The sequence below is a fragment of the Gekko japonicus genome, unplaced genomic scaffold, assembly GCF_001447785.1.
Source record: "Gekko japonicus isolate JY-2015 unplaced genomic scaffold, Gekko_japonicus_V1.1 scaffold513, whole genome shotgun sequence".
NCBI classification, from domain to species: Eukaryota; Metazoa; Chordata; class Lepidosauria; order Squamata; family Gekkonidae; genus Gekko; species Gekko japonicus.
Window position 1 is genome coordinate 1,013,744 of NW_015171519.1, and position 14,086 is coordinate 1,027,829.

Below are 14,086 nucleotides of genomic sequence, written 5' to 3' on the forward strand. Positions count from 1 at the left end.
AACTTCAAAGAACAGATGTTCGTGGTAACTCAAAATATTACGGCTCAACAAAAGCAAATAACTGACTTGATTCAGATAATGAAGCAGGATGCTGAGAAAGTGAAGGAAGTGGCTGTAACTACACAGAAAATGAAGAAGAAAGTGCAAAAGTTGGAAAAGAAACAGATTTCTCTGGAAGACCAAATGCTGCAAGTCCAAATGGATAAGGCTAACATGGTCCTGTGCTTCCAGGGTGTGCCAGAGAATAGAGGAGAGAATCTTAAAGAACTGATGACTGAGCTGTTAGCCCCAGTGACAGAAATGAAAGTGCAAGTGCTGTTCAATGACATGGATGTGGCCTATAGGTCATATTCAGGATATATAAAGAAAAATAATCTGCCTGGGGAAATTGTAGTAAGATTCTCGAAGAGGCACGTCAGGGATGCAATCCTGAAAGCGGTTGCTGCAACACCCCTGAAAGCAGGGGAGAATGTCATCAGAATGCTAAAGGATATTCCATTTGAAGTGAGGCAACGTAGAAAGAAATACAAAGAACTTGTGCTCTTTCTCCAAACAAACTCAATGGGATATAAATAGCTATTTCCAGAAGATCAAGATAAAGGAGAAAAAAGAAAAGATAGACTCTGTTCTGAAAGCTCAAGAGTTTCTAAAGAAACAGCTGGGAAGGCCAGAGGACAAGAAAAAAGAAGAGGATAGCAAGTCCAGTGACGAGTTGGAAACGGGTTTGTCCGGGGATGACTCTTTGTCTGAGCAGGGGGCAGATGCCCCAAAAAGTCCCTACAAACTGCGGAAGAGAAGGGAAAAGAAGAAGTAAAGGCTGAAAGGCTCTGATGTGTGCCTTTGAGAACTTTGGTTCTGGGGGATGATTGGGGGTACTATAAAGGTAAAGGTAAAGGTTCCCTTGCTCGAAAGCCAGCCGAATCCGACTCTACGTTTGCGGTGCTCATCTCCGTTTCAAAGCCGAAGAGCCAGCGCTGTCCGAAGACGTTTCCGTGGTCATGTGGCCGGCATGACTAAACACCAAGGCGCACGGAACGCTGTGACCTTCCCACCGAAGTGGTACCTATTTATCTACTTGCAATTTCTTGCTTTCGAACTGCTAGGTTGGCATGAGCTGGAACTAGAGACAGGCGCTCACCCCGTCTTGCGGCACCCGGGTCTTGAACTGCTGAACTACTGACCTTCCACAGCCTGCAGTTCAGCGTCTTAACCACTTGAGCCACCACAGCTCCTTGGGGGTACTATACTAGACAGTTAAATGAAACTCTACGGGTAAAAGTTTTTAAATGTTTTGACTCCGTTTATAAAAGTAACAACGATGAGAAGACTTGATGTAACTAAGCTAGTTGGAGGATCTCCTCTCTTGGGTTTTTAGTTAGTAGTGGGTACTTTACTTTCTCCCGTATATGTAGTATTCCCCCCCCCTCATTTTCTGTTGCAGTTATTTGTAGTGTTAAAAAATAAATTAAAAAATCCCCTCCGGGGGCTTAAAAAAAAAGAAAAGACCCTTTGGATTTTTGTCCCCAATCTTCAAGAAGCAAGCGGGTGCCAGGCAGGGTTGACACCCTCCAGTTGTGGCCTGGAGATCCCCCCCGAATTACAACCAATCTCCAGCCGACAGAGATCAGTTTCCCTGGAGAAAAATGGCTGCTTTGGAGGGCGGACTCTGTGGCTGTATACCCCGCTGAGGTCGCTCTCCTCTTCAATCCCCACCCTCTCTCGGCCTCACCGCAGATCCCCAGGAATTTCCCAACGCAGAGCTGGCAACCCCAGACTGCGGGCAAACACATTGGCAACCACCGTGACGCCCACGGGCTCTTTGCCGGGGATGCCCGGCTATTATTCCATTAATATTGGTTGCGTGGGATTATCGAGTTGTGATGAGTATCGCAGAATGTGATCGGCGACCAACAAGCGGTGCAAGAATAATGCGGCTGTTAGTATGCCTTTTTCTCCTGACAAAGACGTTTGAAACGCATTCGGGATAGTTCATGAAATTGTAATTGCACCCGGTTGGTTTTGTCTCCTGCGGCTTTCCTCCTGGTGCAGTCCCCATGGGATGGGGGGAGGGAGACGGCCTGACCTCCCTCCAAGACCGAGTGTGGTTCGCCTCCTACATAGGGCTAGCAAAACAATGAATCACCGTATATAAATATACAATATAAGCAGATATTTATATATAATGCTTTTAGAAATCAATTGTCAGCAAAGTTACAACTATAACATTATGAAATGCGATCTTAGGCTTGGCAGTACATATGAAACACTACAGTATAGTCTCAGACAAACGACGGATTTTTAGTATAAGTCCGTTTATGAATCCTTCTTCAGGTTTGTCGTCTGTATTCTTATCTTCAATGGAATAAAGTGCTGCAAGCCCCACTGGTGGACCTCCTGATGGCACTGGTATTTCTGGCCACTGTGTGATACAGAGTGTTGGACTGGATGGGCCTTTGGCCTGATCCAACATTGGCGTCTCTTATGTAATTATGTTCTTATGCCTCTTTGGTACATTTCCGATCCTGCGTTTCCTCCAAGGAGCTGGAGGTGGCATCCGCCATTTCCCCCCAAACCACATCCTCATCCTCACAACAGCAGATCAAAGCAAAAGCTAAATTTCCCCACGGCACGGGGAAAAGCCATACATGTGCCCAGACAGAACCGTTTTCTGACACGCACTTACAGCACGGTTTTAGGAAGCCGCCCAGAAAACAAACGTGTTTGGGCCATGTGCGAATGATGCGGCAAGAAACTGGACAGGGGGGGAGAGATGTTTCAAGTCACTGGTGCTTCTCACGTTTCTGTGAGGGAGCTGAGAAATGCAGTGCCAGTTCAGACGCGGACCAATTTTAATCCCCCTCCCCAAGGGAGGAATTGTTGCCTTTTATTGAGAGCAGGGAGAATTTTTCAATTGGGGTTTGAGAAGAATTAACAGTGTGATCCCGGGCAGAGCCACTCTCCTCAAAGCCCACTAAGATCAAGGGCTCAGGGTGCAGTAAAACTGTGCAGTGAACTGTGCTGTATCTTTGTCAGCCACACACATTATAAACTGGTTTTATACCAGTTTATAGCTGCAGTGGGAACCTGTTTGGGATCCGGGCCTTGGCATCGGACCAAGATGTCCCAGTGATGGATGAGCAAAGAATTATTCACACCCCTCCCCTTGCAAATGGGAAGGGCCAGTAACTAACGTTTCCTGGTTTTGAGCCCTAATACGCCATCTGAAATAGTATAATTGCTTACACCCATTACAAATATGCAGCCCGGTATTACTGGAAGAGCTTCCGAAACAAAGAGATCGGTGTTCTTGGAGGCAACCGGCAGATGACAGCAATGATATGAAAGATGTAATATTTCTCCCTGTTGCGAAACCTATTTATAATGAAGTTGATTTAACAGAATCCAAGAAAATGGGTATAGGATTGTATCATCGGTGTGCAATGGAGCCACTCTTACAATGTGCTGCCACGCTGTAGCCTTTCCCCCAGAAATTACATAATTCATTCAGGTTTCTTGGAGAATTCAGATGCTATTTAATTGCTCGGTCTGTGGCAATTTGTTTCTTACGGTGTTGGCAACACCAGCCTGTCGCATGTGGACCGGCAACTGTTCCTGACTCATCTGTTGCCACAGTCCACTTCTCCAAATACAGGAAGCCCGATTTGCAGATCATGCAACTAACTGTTAGCTAATTATGCAAATCAAGTGCATTAATTATCATATTGTCTACCAAGTTGCTTTGTTTTCTATTCTTGGGAACTACAGCAACAAAGCTGGGAAGGGCCAGAAGACGTATTTTTTGACACGACTATCCGCTCGTTTCTAAGACGGGCTCTTCTCACTTTCTTTCTTTCTTTTTAAAAATAGTTTATTTATCGTTTTCCATTACAGAAAAGTTAACAGAATATACAATCTTTACAACACATTTTTTTTGGAGTTTTCCTTATATATTTTGCTTTATCCATCTATTTTTTTGCCATCTTTTTTTGAATATTTTTTCTTCTTCTTCTCGCTTTCTTTATGGACAATGGTAGGGTTTGTCTGAGAGGGACGATGCGAGATATTCTTTTTGCATATCGAAAGCGCTGTCTGCATGCGTTTGAGATGTGGTGTTGGAGGAGAGTTTTTGGGAGACCGTGGACTGCCAAGAAGACACATCAGTGGGTTCTCAAACAAATCAAGCCTGAAATGACTCAAATGAGGCTATCGTTCTTTGGTCACATTATGAAAAGACACAACCCACTGGAAAACTGAGCAAGTCTGATAATGATAGAATGTTTTGGAGGACGTTAATTCATAAGCAAAGACAATAATGCTGGGAAAAGACAGTCATGCTAAGCAAAGCTGGAGGCAGCAGGAAAAGAGGGAGACCCAACCTGAGATGGACTGACTCAAATCAAGGAAGCCGTGGCCCTCAGTTTGCAAGACCCGAGCAAGGCTGTTAACAGCAGGGCTATTTTTGGGCAGGAACGCACAGGAACGGAGTCCCGGCTGGCTTCAGAGCTGGCCACACCCACTACAGCCAAAACCTCTGCGTGCGCGGCTACAGAGGGAAGGGGCGCCTGGGCAAGCCAAAGGAAGGCAGTTTAAACTGCCTTCCCTTCCCTTTAAGGAGGGACTTTCCTGGGCTCCCTGCAGCCTGGGGAAGGTATGGGGAGGCATTTAAATGCCTCCCCGATCCTTCCAGGGGGGGCCCCTGGCCCGCCCACTTCGGAGTCGCTGGGGGGGGGTCGCTCTCCAGGCCTTCCCTCTGTAGCCACGCATGCAGAGGTTTTGACTATAGTGGGTGTGGCCAACTCTGAAACCAGCCGGAACTCCGTTCCTGTGCGTTCCTGCCCAAAAATAGCCCTGATTATAGGACATTTTGCCTGTCATAAATTCATCGGCAAAGACAAGAAGGCTAGGAAACGTTGGAGGCGGCAGGAAAAGAGGAAGAAGACCCAACCTGAGATGGATTGGGTCACTCGCGGAAGCCACAAAGGCCCCTCCGTTGGCAAGATCTGAACAAGGCTGTTAAGGACAGGATGTTTTGGAGGACGTTAATTCATAGGCAAAGACAATAGGGCTAGGAAACGTTGGAGGCGGCAGGAAAAGAGGAAGAAGACCCAACCTGAGATGGATTGGGTCACTCGCGGAAGCCACAAAGGCCCTCCATTGGCAAGACCTGAGCGAGGCTGTTAAGAACAGGATGTTTTGGAGGAGGTTAATTCATAGGCAAAGACAATAAGCCTAGGAAAAGGCAATCATGCTAGGAGAAGCTGGAGGCAGCAGGAAGAGAGGAAGACCCAAGAGGAGATGGATGGACTCGAATCAAGGAAGCCGCAGCCCTCAGCAAGGCTCCGACCTGAGCAAGGCAGTTAACGGCAGGATGTTTTGGAGGTCATCCGTTCATAGGCAAAGACAATCATGCTGGGAAAAGTGGAAGGCAGGAGGAAAAGAGGAAGACCCAACCTGCGATGGGTTGACACAAGTGAGGAAGCCACAAAGGCCCTCCATTTGCAGGCCCAGAGCAAGACTATTAAGAACAGGACGTTTCGGAGGACATCAATTCATAGGGTTGCCATAAGTCGGAAGCAACCTGACGGCACTTAACACACACATTTGTGGCCTGCGCATCTAGCCTTCATCTCTGAATCAGCAGCTTTGCTCCCCCTTGAAAGCTTGGGAGCCCGGGGCAATGGATGACCCAAACGGGCATGGGGTGGTGTGCCCAGAGTCCAACTGCGGCCAGAGGAAACTGTGGTCCAGCTGGGTGCTTGTACTGAGCCCAAATGGCGATGAAGGATCCAATGCAATAGTAATCATGATCATTCGAAGATAACAGCCAACTCCAGCCCATCTTCTCGGCCGCCAGTTGTGTTGCCACGTCTGGGTTGGGAAATTCTTGGAGATTTGGGGGGGGGGTGCAGCCCGGAGAAGGCAGGATGTGGGGATTCAACCTGGGACCTTCTGCATGCCAAGCAGAGGCTCTGCCACTGAGCCACAGCCCCTCTTTACAGCTCTCCAGGGTCTCCGGCTGAGGTCTTTCCCACCACCTTCTGCCTGGTCCTTTTAACCGGAGATGCTGGGGATTGAACCTGGGACCTTCTGCACGCCAAGCAGAGGCTCTGCCACTGAGCAATGGCCCCTCTCTTCAGCTCTCCAGGGTCTCGGGCGGAGATCTTTAACATCCCCTGCTGCCTGGTCCTTTCAACTGGAGATGCCGGGGATTGAACCTGGGACCTTCTGCACGCCAAGCAGAGGCTCTGCCACTGAGCCCGGCTGGCTTCAGAGCTGGCCACACCCACTACAGCCAAAACCTCTGCGTGCGCGGCTACAGAGGGAAGGGGCGCCTGGGCAAGCCAAAGGAAGGCAGTTTAAACTGCCTTCCCTTCCCTTTAAGGAGGGACTTTCCTGGGCTCCCTGCAGCAACGGGGGCCCGGGCAAGCCGAGGGAAGGCATGGGGAGGTGGCCTAATATGCTAATGAGCTGTGCTGTCAGGGGTGTGGCCTAATATGCTATGAGTTTACGCTATTGGGTGTGGCCTATTATGCTAATGAGTTCCTGCTGGGATTTTTCTACCAAAAAAAGCCCTGGTTAACAGTATGACATTTTGTTAATTATAGGACATTTTGCCGGTCATTAATTCGTAGGCAAAGACAATCATGCAAGGAAAAGGGGAAGGAAGCAGGAAAAGGGGAAGACTCAACCTGAGATGGATGGACTCAAATCAAGGAAGCCACAAAGGCCCCCTCCGTTGGCAAGACCTGAGCGAGGCTGTGAAGGACAGGATGTTTTGGAGGACATTAATTCATCGGCAAAGACAATAAGGCTAGGAAAAGGCAATCATGCGAGGAGAAGCTGGAGGCAGCAGGAAGAGAGGAAGACCCAAGAGGAGATGGGTTGACTCGAATCAAGGAAGCCGCAGCCCTCAGCAAGGCTCAGACCTGAGCAAGGCAGTTAACGGCAGGATGTTTTGGAGGTCATTCGTTCATAGGCAAAGACAATAATGCTGGGAAAAGTGGAAGGCAGGAGGAAAAGAGGAAGACCCAACAGGAGATGGATTCACACAAGCGAGGAAGCCACAAAGGCCCTCTGTTTGCAGGCCCATGGGATTTTTCTACCAAAAAAAGCCCTGGTTAACAGTATGACATTTTGTTAATTATAGGACATTTTGCCGGTCATTAATTCGTAGGCAAAGACAATCATGCAAGGAAAAGGGGAAGGAAGCAGGAAAAGGGGAAGACTCAACCTGAGATGGATGGACTCAAATCAAGGAAGCCACAAAGGCCCCCTCCGTTGGCAAGACCTGAGCGAGGCTGTGAAGGACAGGATGTTTTGGAGGACATTAATTCATCGGCAAAGACAATAAGGCTAGGAAAAGGCAATCATGCGAGGAGAAGCTGGAGGCAGCAGGAAGAGAGGAAGACCCAAGAGGAGATGGGTTGACTCGAATCAAGGAAGCCGCAGCCCTCAGCAAGGCTCAGACCTGAGCAAGGCAGTTAACGGCAGGATGTTTTGGAGGTCATTCGTTCATAGGCAAAGACAATAATGCTGGGAAAAGTGGAAGGCAGGAGGAAAAGAGGAAGACCCAACAGGAGATGGATTCACACAAGCGAGGAAGCCACAAAGGCCCTCTGTTTGCAGGCCCAGAGCAGGACTATTAACAATAGGACATTTTGGAGGACATCAACTCATAGGTTTGCCATAAGTCGGAAGCCACTTGAAGGCACTTAACACACACATTTGTGGCCTGCGCATCTAGCCTTCATCTCTGAATCAGCAGATTTGCTCCCCCTTGAAAGCTTGGGAGCCTGGGGCAATGAATGACCCAAACGGGCATGGGATGGTGTGCCCCAGAGTCCAACTGCGGCTAGAGGAAACTGTGGTCCAGCCGGGTGCTTGTACTGAGCCCAAATGGCGATGAAAGATCCAATGCAATAGTAATCGTGATCATTAGATGATAACAGCCAGACGTCTTACCCATCACCTTCGACCTGATGTTTTCAAATGGAGAGGCCACCGGGAATGGAACCTGTGACCTCCTGAGTGCAAAGCAGATGCTCTGCTGCTGAGCCACGGCCCCTCCCTGCTCCTGTTTCCACGTTATCCTTCTTGTGCTGTGTTTTTAAGAGGCTTTCCGCTCGGAGGCATTTCTCAGTGCCAAAAAGGTAACCTTTCTGCTTTTTATATCACTGCCCTCAATAGCATCATACTGATGTTTAGCTTTTACTGGCTCGTGCGGTTTTATTTGTGTTTACTGCGTTCGGATATTTTTCTTTTATTGGACAGCTTTGGGAGTCGCTTCAAGTGCCCTGGGGTGGAGCCCAGTGGAGCCAAAGGGCAGCGGATTCGAGACAGGCAAGGGGGAAATACATCTTCCTTCAGAAAGGAATCCACCTGTGGAATTCACTGCTGCCGGATGCAGCGACGGCTGCCAGCTGAGTTGGCTGCTCTAACACGGGAACTCCAAACTACAGCGCCATGCAGAATGACGTTGTAGGACAAGGGACCACGTGGATGTGATTTCTGAATGTGATTTTTGACATTTTCTCTGACATATTATATATTGACAGCTGTCACTGTGCCTCTAAAAGTTTAATCATAGTAGATTCAGAAGAAGAAGAAGAAGAAGAGATCGGATTTATACCCCGCCCTTCACTACCCAAAGCGGCTTACAATCTCCTTTCCCTTCCCCTCCCCACAACAGACACCCTGTGAGGTGGGTGGGGCTGAGAACTCTGACAGAGACTGCTCTTTTTTCAAGGACAGCTGTGCCAGAATTATGGCTTGCCCAAGGTCATCCAGCTAGGTGCAAGTGGAGGAGTGGGGAATCAAACCCGGTTCTCCCAGATTAGAGACTGCACACTTAACCACTACACCAAACAGATTCAGATCTTGGTATGTAAGCGAGATACTTTTGATGAGAGAAATCTATAGTAGAATATATATATATTTTCTAATTGTATCTCCTTTATAAGAAGTTATATTTTGGGGGGGGAGTATTATTAGAGGCCTCTTAGACAGAATTAGACAGCAGTAGAATGGAATGCATATCTAGAAGTTACAAGGACACTTAGCACTGTTCCCGAAACAAAATATTCTATTTGTATAGCAGGAGCATCTGGTACCAGGAAGCCTGCCAAGACGCAATATTAATGTGAATCATTGGCACCTTATCAGCCAGCTCCCCAAAGCAAGGCGGCTGGGGGGGGGGGGGGAGGGTGTCGAGTTAAATGATGCTCTAGTAATGCCACCTGCCTGGTGCCAATTAGGAATTCTGTAAAGTGTAAATTATAAGTGATGTCATATAGGGTATAAGACTTTCTACCCTTCCTTGTTATGGTAGGATACAGCTTGGCATCGCTGGGGACCAAAAAGGTACTCAGCCTTGTATCTCCTGTTCCATTGCAATAAACAGATTTACCTAACTCTGGCTGCGTGTTTCCAGTTCGGCCCCGGGAGCACACAGGCACGGATTTGTCCATCAACGTTACCGATGTATTATTAATTATATATGCCAGACTTCAGATATTTATGCAATCAAATATGTATGTAACTTCTCACAAATTCATATTAAGTATTTTCATGTCTATGGAATGTCAATGACACAAAAAACAATAATGAATCAGTCTCATCCGATATGGCTCAATAGGGTTGATACAAACGATGCTGAGGTCTTAAAGATGGCAAAGATACAAGGCTGTGAGACTGCGAGAACAAAAAGAAGAAGAGGAGGAGGAGATCGGATTTGTATCCTGCCCATCACTACCTGAAGGCGTCTCAGAGGGGCTTACAATCTCCTTTCCCCCTCCCCACAACGGACACCCTGTGCTGTAGGTGAGGCTGAGAGAGCTCTTTCGAGGACTGCTCATGACAGAACCGGTCTGAGAAAACTTGTAACTGACCCAGGGTCACACCAGCAGCTGTATGTGGAGGAGTGGGGAATCAAACCCAGTTCTCCAAGGTTACGGCTGGCATGATTACTGTGGGATCTGGCAAATTCATGGAGGCTACGTCAGTGGATGGCTACTGGCCATACTGCCAAAGAAGAACCTCCATTTTCAGAGGCACTCATCTCAAGAATATCAGGGGTCGAACAGGAGCCTCTGTGCCCTGTTTGCAGGTTCTCTTTGGGTTTCTGGCTGGCCAGGGTGTAACACAAGATGCTGGACTGGGTGTACGATTGGTCTGATCCAGTATGGCTCTTACATAGAGAGTGGGGTACAAATATTTTGAATGGCATCAATCGACAAAAGCAGGCGTTGGGGCTAAAACGTAGCTAAAAGTCAAGCATCCTCTGAAGTATGAGGAAGCCCGCTCTCTTTCCTTCTGGAAAATACCATTAATAAGAACATAAGAAGAGGCCTGCTGGATCAGACCAGTGAGGGTCCATCTAGTCCAGCATCCTGCCTCACACAGTGGCCAACCAGTTCCTCTGGAGGGCCATCAACAGGGCAGAGAGGCCGAGGCCTTCCCCTGAGAAGAACATCAGAAGAGCCCTGCTGGATCAGACCAGTGAAGGACCATCTAGTCCAACATCCTGTCTCACATAGTGGCCAACTGGCTCCTCTGGAGGGCCGAGAACAGGGCATGGAGGCTGAGGGCTTCCCATGATAAGTTCTTCTGGCACTGGGATTCTGAAGTTTACTGTCTCTGAATGCAGAGGTTCCCTTTAATCACTGCCAGTTCTTCTAGACAGACAAACAAACAGGGCATAGAGGCTAAAGCCTTCATAAGAACATCAGAAGAACCCTGCTGGATCAGACCAGGGGTCCACCTAGTCCAGCATCCTGTCTCACACAGGGGCCAACCAGTTCCTCTGGAGGGCAGAGAGGCCGAGGCCTTCCCCTGAGAAGAACATCAGAAGAGCCCTGCTGGGTCAGACCAGTGAGGGTCCATCTAGTCCAGCATCCTGCCTCACACAGAGGCCAGCCAGTTCCTCTGGAGGGCCAACAACAGGGCCTAGAGGCCGAGGCCTTCCCCTGACATTGCCTCCTGGTACTGGTATTCGGAGACTGACTGCTTCTGAATATGGAGTTTCCCTTTAGCCACCGTGGCTAGCAGCCACTGGTAGGCCTCTCCTCCACGAATCTTCCTAATCCCACAGCTATCTATGCCTGTGGCCATCACGGCTTCCTCTGGCAGCGAATTCCAGAGTTTAATCACTCTCTGTTAATCACTCGCTGTTTCCTAATGCTCTGATCTTTCACACTAACACAGCACTTTTCGTTGTTCAAAGCACATTACATATGCGACAGCCACAACAGCCCTGTAAGCCCTGCGGATAAATCGAATAAACTAAATTAAAGTAGGCCAGTATCCCAGGAAGCTGTTTTATAGCAAGTCTGACCACTGGTCAACAAGCTCCATTTTGTCTCCTTTAGCTAAAAACAGCTCTCAGAGAATCCCCAATACGACTTTTATTTTCTGTATCAGCGCTGGGGATCGAACCCGGGACTTTCTGCAGGCAAAGCAGTTGCTCTGCCACCGAGCCGCAGTGCCATTATACTTTAAAAAAAATTGTTTAAGTATTTTCATTATAAAATGAAACTAAAACAATTGATACAGAGAATCCCGCACAATACATACTCTGTGACATTGATCATATTCTTGATATTCTATTCAGTATATCTATCTAACACTTAACTGTTTAAAATTCTTAACATGTTTTCTAAGAATACAGTTGGGTTAGCAGCCATCTTATATAAATGAAATAATTTGAGTTCCACTAGCTAGTATTTACTGACAAAAATTAAAACATACTCTAAGTCTGGGGTTTATAGAATCAATTCTTCAGATGAAACTAAGGCCCCGGTCACACGGGGGAAATTGACGCGGCCAAAGTGCGGCTTTTTAGAGCCGCACCAAAAGAGACACGCGGCGGCGGGATCAGACAGATCCCGAGCCGCCGTGCAGTTCAGCTGGCTGCGCATGTGTGCGCATGTGCAGTTCGGCCGGGAGCCTCGAATGCTCCTGAAGACGGGCGCGCCAGCAATCCCACGGCCGCCCTTGCTGCGGCGTTTCAGGTTGGTCCTACTATTTCCTCGGGGATTTTTTACTGCGCGTTTTCGGCCTGAAGGGACGGATCGGGGACGGGTGCACGCCGCTTCCCAGATGTTGCGGTGTGATCGCGCCCGTTTACTGCGCCCCCGATCCGTCCCTCTTGCGGGCCAAAACCTCCCGCGTGACCAGGCCTAAGTAAGCAGGAGCAATTCCATTCTGTGCCATGTAACTTATGACTGGAAACCATTATACATCGACTGTGTATTGGAGAAGGTCGTGACGCAGAGGCAAACAATGGCAAACCACCTCTGAAACGTCTTTTGCCTTAAAAACAAGTCTCAGTCTGAAACGTCTTTTGCCTTAAAAACAAGACTCAGTCACCACCTAGTGGTGCATGATGCTAAAAGACCTAGAACTCCTGGCTGCCAGATCATCTTAGGACCTCCTGATTATACTACATAAAAGACCTAGAACTCCTGGCTGCCAGATCATCTTAGGACCTACTGCCAGGCAGACAATGGCAAATCCCCTCTGAAATGTCTCTTGCCTTAAAAAGAAGTCTAGCTCGCCACCTAGCGGTGCAATGCATGACGCTAAAAGAGCTAGAACTTCTAGCTGCCAGACAATTTTAGGATCTCCCGGCTATACTACATACACTGCCAGGCAGGCAATGGCAAAGAAGAAGAAGAGATTGGATTTATACCCCGTCCTTCACTACCCGAAGGAGTCTCAGAGTGGCTTACAATCTCCTTTCCCTTCCCGTCCCCATAACAGACACCCTGTGAGGTGGGTGAGACTGAGAGAGCTCTTTCAAGAACTGCTCTTTCAAGGACAGCTCTGAGAGAACTATGGCTTGCCCAAGGTCATCCAGCAGCTGCAAGTGGAGGGATGGGGACTCAAACCCGGTTCTCCCAGATTAGAGTTCTCCCACATTTAACCACTGCACCAAACCACCTCTGAAATGTCTCTTGCCTTAAAAAACAAGTCCAGCTCGCCACCTAGTGGTGCATAACACTAAAAGAAGTTAGAACTGCTGGCTGCCTGACAATCTTAGGATCTCCTGGCATATGATATTTAATTAATTAATTAGCCTCTGTGCTATGGCAGGTCACGATGGCGGGTTGCCCAGGAAACTCTGCACCTGCTCAGAAGCGCCGTAGAATCCTTCGGTGCACTCAGGAAATCCCTTGCTGAAGCACTAACAAAAGCCAGATGTAGTGGAAGACCATCCAAAGGCACAGACGGTGCCAGCCCATTCGACTGGTATTAATTTTCAGTTTAGAGTGCAGATCTGGCTGTTGTCGGCGGAGAGGAGCGAGGCTGTTTGTATATTGGAAGGACACCCCGGCCCTTCCTATTTTATGCAAAGGCAGGGGTGGAGTAACAGATGGGACCAGTGCCAAAGCACACTGGCAGCTTTTCAAAACAATTACTCATCCTCCCCCCACACACACACACCGGGAGAAACTGCTTACCACCACGGACCGAACTGCAGAGAAGCACTTTTGCAGTCTCCCTCTTTGCAGTATTCCTCTCTGCAAGGTCAGGGAGACAAACATCCCCGCCGGTTTAGAGACAGGGAACCGAGGCCGAGAACGGGTGACGTGACCAAGGCTCGCGCGGCGAGTCTGATGCAGGGGCGAGACTCGGATTCAGTTCCGCGCCAGGCTCTTCGGCGACTAGATCTGGTCGTTTTTAAAGAATGAGTTGTGTAACTTTATGCGCAATCAGTTCTGAAACATGCAACGAGCACGGGCCGTAAACATATGGGCTTCCAAATCAGAAGGCGCGACTCCCAGAGGAGGGCTGAATGCCTACGCATGTTGGAAAATAAGCATCAAATGAAGGAATTTTGGCCCCGAGCTGGATAGCCGAGGCAAGCCCAATCTCATCAAATCTCAGAAGCTAAGCAGGGCTGACGCTGGCAAGTATTTGGATGGGAGACCTCCAGAGAATACCGGGGTCGGGAGGCAGAAGTGGGCTATCAAAAGAAGAAGAAGAAGAAGAAGAAGAAGAAGAAGAAGAAGAAGAAGAAGAAGAAGAAGAAGAAGAAGAAGAAGAAGAGGAGGAGGAGGAGGAGGAGGAGGAGGAGGAGGCGGTG